At 42.7% G+C, this 6,787-nt stretch overlaps 1 pseudogene; it reads right to left on the bottom strand.

The window, feature by feature from the left end:
• Positions 1-6,372: 6,372 nt before the first annotated feature.
• On the bottom strand, positions 6,373-6,492 carry LOC136637617 (5S ribosomal RNA; annotated as a pseudogene).
• Positions 6,493-6,787: the final 295 nt, after the last annotated feature.

A 6,787-nucleotide genomic window follows, 5' to 3' on the forward strand; every position in this document is an offset into this window, starting at 1 on the left:
TGGAAGATTTGATATGGGAGGATATTCTGTAGACTTCTGGCTAATGGTGGAAAGTCCCGAGTCACAATCCGATTAAGCGGAGCACAATAAAGTCTTTAATCTTTAACATATATCAGCAAATTCCTATTGCATAATTTTCTAACAAAAATAACAACACTTGGATTGCCAGCAGATTCATAAGCTCCTATTTGGATCCCACATACTGAATTAAACCTTTGTTCTAGGCAGCAGAGGATTAAGAAGGTTGCTATTTTGGTACCCAGTGGCGTCGCTAGGGGAGTGCTGGGGGTGTGGGCCACACAGGGGGGTGACGCGCACTGGGCGGTGACACCCTAAAATCACAGTGGTTAGTTGTAACCCCATCATATTATATACTGTTGGATGCAGAATTTCCAGCAGAATGCAAAGCAAAAAACCAGAGCGAAATATCTCCTTTCTATCAAAAGTTATGGCCAAATAACCAGAGAACAAAAAAAGCACGGATCCCTATGGAAAGTGAAAGTGAGCCATATCACGTGTTTACTTGCAAGTAGGCAAACTTGCCTTAGTCCATCGGAAAGGGCAGGCTGAGAGGAATCCAATGACACCAGAATGGTCCTGATCCAATGAATCCAGCCCCAAAAAACACCTGAGAAGGAAGTCCCTCCCTCCAAGCAGATGAATGTATTGAGCCCTATGGAAAGCAAAACTAAGCCTCACGGTCAAGTTTACTCGTGAGTAAGCAAATGTGCCTTGGCTGGTGTGGAAGATCAGGTGAAGGAGAGTGCAAGACTACCAGAATGGTCCTGATCCTATGCACCTGGAGCTCAACAAGTGCTCCAGAAGTCAGCCTCTTCCCGCCCCCCCAAAAAGGATCAAAACAGAGGCTTCAGCTGATAAAGTGAACCTTTTTGAGACTTGCAAAGCCAGGTGATCCTGACAGTGATCTGGTCTAAACAGAAGTTCTTAAATTGAACTGGGCACTGGGTAGGGCTAAAAACCTTACTGGTTTTGGAGGGGGGGTGTTATTGCAGGCAGGCTACAGAGGAAATTCACTTGGTGGACCAGGGCTGGCTTCTGCTTATTGAATTATTTGTTTTACTTTATTTATTTATACTTATTTATTTTAATTTGCCTGATGATGTCACTTCCACCATGACATCACTTCTGGTGGGTCTTGGACAGATTGTCATTCTAAAAAGTGGGTCCCAGTGCTAAAAGTTTGAGAAGTGCTGCAATAAGGTGTTAGTAACTTGACACCCTGGGGGGGGGGGAGTGACACCACTAGTGACCAAAATCACTAAAATCATAATTTGGAAGAATAATACCATCATGTTATATATCAATCAATGCGTAATTTCATGCAGAATGTGTTCTTTGTTCTATCAAAAGGTACAGCCAAAAAACCAGTGGGGGCGGAGTGATGGTACATCACTGGGGTATTGCCCCGCCCACTGCATGGGGGGTGACGCTCTGGCATCCCACACCGGGTGACGCGAACCCTAGTGACGCCACTATTGGTACCACAAATGGGGTTGAGGAACTTAACATGGCAGCTGAAGTCCAAGCTGAATTCTGGGAAGGGGAGGAAACTTTGTTAACCTCGCATGAACTCTGGCCATCGACTTGGTATAGCAAAGGCACACAATTCACAACAAAAAGTGATTATTCATGACTAATTGTAATTGGATGGCTCTTTAGAAATCTCATTTGCAAAACCGTGTCCTGTATCACCACAGAGGCTCATGAACTCAGATTACAAGGTGTCGGGAAAGGAAATTGCTTCCTAACTTTCGAGGGAGTTTATTTCGTCAGTGAAGGTTTCTATTTTTTCATTCCATGCCCAGATCTAATGGCTTTGGGATGTCTCACCTCATTTAATGGAGTGTCGAAGAGACATCGTCACGAAGCAGTACCAAGCTGGGGGGAGGGAATGGCAGCACTTTTGGGCTGGACACTTTGAAAGAAGTCTGGAAGGGGTATCAAACAACAAAATCCCAACCCAAACATTACAAGATTCCACGGGTCTCATTCCCCACAAACAACGATGGGAGGGGGGAGAAGTGCTTTCTGAAGGAGTAGTGACCAGTGAAAATGAAACCAGCTTTATGAAAAACATTCGTCATGTCAGAGACATGTTGTTTATAGTTATCACAATATTATTTTTTGTTCTTGGTTAAACAAATATATTTGGTACATAGCAGTGTGGCGAAGAGGACACGTCCAAACGGAGTAGTTACACCACTGCGGCTGATGGATTGACAGAAATGGAACAGTACACAGGGCTTAATTTCTTTGCACTTCACATTGGAAATATTGAGGTAGCCAGAACACACCAGTGGGGATCCAAACCTCTAAACAAAATAGAAGGATCTGGAAGCAAATTCTCCTTGTGGAGCAGATGCAAATGGGAGAAGGCAGCATAGTGTCGTGTTTTGTCTCCAAGCAAGCTCCTGTTGTTGCTAAGGATTGATGATAAATAATCACCATTTTTGCTAAGCTGCATCCCAGAATCTGTCGCAAATCTATCAGTGTGGTATATATAATCATATGCTTCAAAAGCAGTGTAATGGAGACCAATCTCAGCAGCGGCCAGGGCAGGAGACAGTGCAACCCAGCAAGCACTTCTGATGTGCTGTGGAAAGTTTGCCTTATTCCCATGTTGTTGCTTTATAGGTGCAGCCGATTTACAACTGACAATGGCATCCCATAACTGCCGTCTCACTGTCTCTTAGGGCTGGTTTACACGTTCCTGTACATAAGAACATAAGAACAGCCCCACTGGATCAGGCCATAGGCCCATCTAGTCCAGCTCCCTGTATCTCACAGCGGCCCACCAAATGCCCCAGGGAGCACACCAGATAACAAGAGACCTGCATCCTAGTGCCCTCCCTTGCATCTGGCATTCTGACATAGCCCATTTCTAAAATCAGGAGGTTGCGCATACAATCATGGCTTGTACCCCATAATGGATTTTTTCTCCAGAAACTTATCCAATCCCCTTTTAAAGGCGTCCAGGCTAGTCGCCATCACAACATCCTGTGGCAAAGAGTTCCACAGACCAACCACACGCTGAGTAAAGAAATATTTTCTTTTCTCTGTTCTAACTCTCCCAACACTCAATTTTAGTGGATGTCCCCTGGTTCTGGTGTTATGTGAGAGTGTAAAGAGCATCTCTCTATCCACTCTGTCCATTCCCTGCATAATTTTGTATGTCTCAATCATGTCCCCCCTCAGGCATCTCTTTTCTAGGCTGAAGAGGCCCAAATGCCATGGCCTTTCCTCATAAGGAAGGTGCCCCAGCCCAGTAATCATCTTATTCACTCTCTTTTGCACCTTTTCCATTTCCACTATGTCTTTTTTGAGATGCGGTGACCAGAACTGGACACAATACTCCAGGTGTGGCCTTACCATAGATTTGTACAACGGCATTATAATATGAGCATTATAATATATATATATATGGGCATTATAATTATATATATATATATATATATATATATATATATATATATATATATATATATATATATATATATATATATATATATATAATATTATTATATATGATAATTATTATATATAATAATTATATATAATTATAATTAGCATTATAATATATATATATATATATATATATATATATATATATATATATATATATATATATATGGGCAGGAGGTCTGGTCTAGAGGGTAGAGCCTCCATTTGCCTGAAGATTAACATCCACAAGGTCGCCAGTTCAAGGCCACCGGCACCGTGCGACCTTGAAGCAGCTGGCAAGCTGCAGCTGAGCTGTTCCATCTGCTCGGAGCGTGGGAGGATGGAGGCCAGAATGTTAAACCAGATCGGAGTATAACACCTTGAATGTAGTGGTTCTTGAAAGAAAGAACCTTCTTTCAATTTGTAAAAATCCCTGCGTGAATTTAATAAGCCTGCCTATGTAAACCGCCTTGAATAAAGTCTTGAATAAAGACCAAGAAAGGCGGTATATAAATACTGTATATTATTATTATATTATTATGAGCCATTTTGTTCTCAATACCTTTCCTTATGATCCCAAGCATAGAATTGGCCTTCTTCACTGCCGCCGCACATTGGGTCGACACTTTCATTGACCTGTCCACCACCTGTACATCACTTGTCAACCACGGCTTGTCAACCACATACTTGTCATCACTTGTCAACCACGGATCGCCACTTGACGGCCACAGACAGAACTTACATCTCATTCATCGTTGGAACAATATTTCCTGAGATATCGGGGGTGGAGCCTAGGGCCTTCTCAGTGTACTGTACCACTGAGCTATGGGCCTTAGTCTAGGGCGGGGGTGTCCAAACTTTTTGGCAGAAGGGCCACATCATCTCTCTGACACTGTGTGGGGGGCTGGGAAAAAGGAATTAATTTACATTTAAAACTGGAATATATTTACATGAATTTACATAAATGAATATATTAGAGGTGGAACTTATATGAATTAATGAAGGTCTTGCAATAGCACAAGGCCTATAAAAGGCTTTGCACAAAGCAAGGCTGGCCTTTCCTTCACTACCACTGCTGTATCACAGACGTGAAACAGCAAGCAGTTGAGGGAGTCCTCATCCCCCAGCTCATGTGATAGGTCAAACAGTTGCCCTCATGCTGAGAGCAGCTGCGTTGGGCCAGTGTGGGCTCCAGCAAGTCTCTGAAGGGCCGGAGGTTCATTGGAGACTGGGCACTCCCTGAGGGCCAGATTGGGGGTCCCCAAGGGCCACAAGTGGTCCCGGGCCAGGGTTTGGGCACCCCTGGTCTAGTGGCTGCCAGTGTCCCCAAAGCAGCCGCCATATTACCTTATGATAATACCCTTGAGTAAATCTGCTGAACAGAACTAGTGGACAGAGTTCTTAGAATTCAGACTGTGGATTTTTTCCCTAAAAACCTGATTCACAAATCTTACTTTAAAGGTGGATTTCAGACATACATGTTCATCACAGAACTGCAAACATCCAGTGATGCCTCACATGGGTAAAACATTCAACATATATCAGATAGAGCTGTCTTCTCACCTCTAATATGGGTTGGATACAAAGAATATCTATCCACATGTGGAATGTGTCTTCAGCTCGCCGAAGAGCTATTTTTCACCCCATGCTATTGCTAAAATCAGACTGGCAGGTAGATTAGTATACTGCAGTGAAATTCAGTAAATACTGATACTTTGACATTTTGTTTACAGGCTATGCCATTGATACAGTTGTGGGATTGTAAAGTTATTGTACTGGTTTGTTTACTTTCTGTTCTTAAGTATAGAATTGGTGTGAAGCATCACCCATGATTGTATTTGAAAAGTACTTTTCTGTTTTCGTTGACCATTCTCCAGCAAAAACAGCCCACAAAATGAGAGTGAAATTCTTCAAACATTGAACGTTTGCCTCTGTTTTGCTTTCACCCCCCCCCCCCCAGAATGACTGAATGAGAGGGGAGGGCCACTTGCATGCTGCAACGAGGCTCCCTGTGAAACGTAGTGCTCTGCACCCCCTCTAGCTATGTCACTGGTTTGAAGCCCCTCTCTCCGTAGGTTCGCTGGTCTCTCATAGTGCATATTTCATACAGATCTACATAGACCTTTCAACCATGAATCCCCTCATTCTCTTATCCTGTCTTCTTTGATAATAACCAGTAATCTCCCAAACAGAGAAATGGCTAACTAATATTTATAACACTAGATTCATAATCACTTTGATTGAGATACACATGTATTTTCATTTTTATTTTTCTTGTTATCTTATGTGACCTCCAATCCTCTTTTGTCATCGTTGACTGCCAAACTAAGCATAAAGTTTCCGAGAAAATCCAAAGTTTCCCATCCCGGCATTTATTCTCTTTGGCTCTTTCCCACTGAGGTATAGCCATAAATAGGCATTTTACGACACCTTAGGAGATTCTTTATACTGTGTCAGACATTCTGATTTCTTTAAGGTTTTTCTGAAAAGCAGCTACATAAACTGCACTGAGTATGCTCTTAGGAAGCCATTTGGCAACAGTAGTGTAATAGTCTCGAGCCAAACCCCGTTTCTGGCACATAGTAAGATTCAGGCTGTGGTTGTGCATAAGGACAGACAAGTTTTGGAAACAAACTGAAATATTTATCGTAATAAAAATTGTGAGGGGAGAAGGGGTAAGAATTATCTAAGTGTTCCAAATGCAGCTCAAATTCTACCATTCTTGGCAATGGCATTCAGTGCTGATGCAATGCTATTTTATGAGGTTTTGACTGATGACGTTATTTTCACATAATTTTTTCTATTTTTTCCTTTTGTTCTATCAAAAGGTATAGTCAAAAAAACCAGCAGGGGGTGTGCTGTGGTCCATCAAATGGTTGGCAACCTTCAGTCTCGAAAGACTATGATATAAGCCTACAGCACCCGGTATTCCCAGGTGGTCTCCCATCCAAGTACTAACCAGGCCTGACCCTGCTTAGCTTCCAAGATCAGACAAGATCAGGCATGTGCAGGGTAACAGTTGCTGCTCACCACATCCACAAGCTGGGGCATTGCCCTGTCGACTGCATAGAAGGGAGCCCATCATGAGGGTGACCTGCTGGTTTCTTGCACCAGGTGATGCAAACCCCCTGATACCACTGATGACAATTGCTTCAAGCCTAGCTCTATCCATGGGTAATCCAATTCAGTGTATTTCTGCCCATTCTCTTTCAGAATAGTTAATCTGCAAATGCGAATTGACTGTAGACATTTATCTGGTAATAATCTCATGCAATCTCCAACTTTTGAGATGCAACATCCTAATCCAATTAGTTCAGAACTGTTT

The sequence above is a fragment of the Tiliqua scincoides genome, chromosome 1 (genome assembly GCF_035046505.1).
Source record: "Tiliqua scincoides isolate rTilSci1 chromosome 1, rTilSci1.hap2, whole genome shotgun sequence".
NCBI classification, from domain to species: Eukaryota; Metazoa; Chordata; class Lepidosauria; order Squamata; family Scincidae; genus Tiliqua; species Tiliqua scincoides.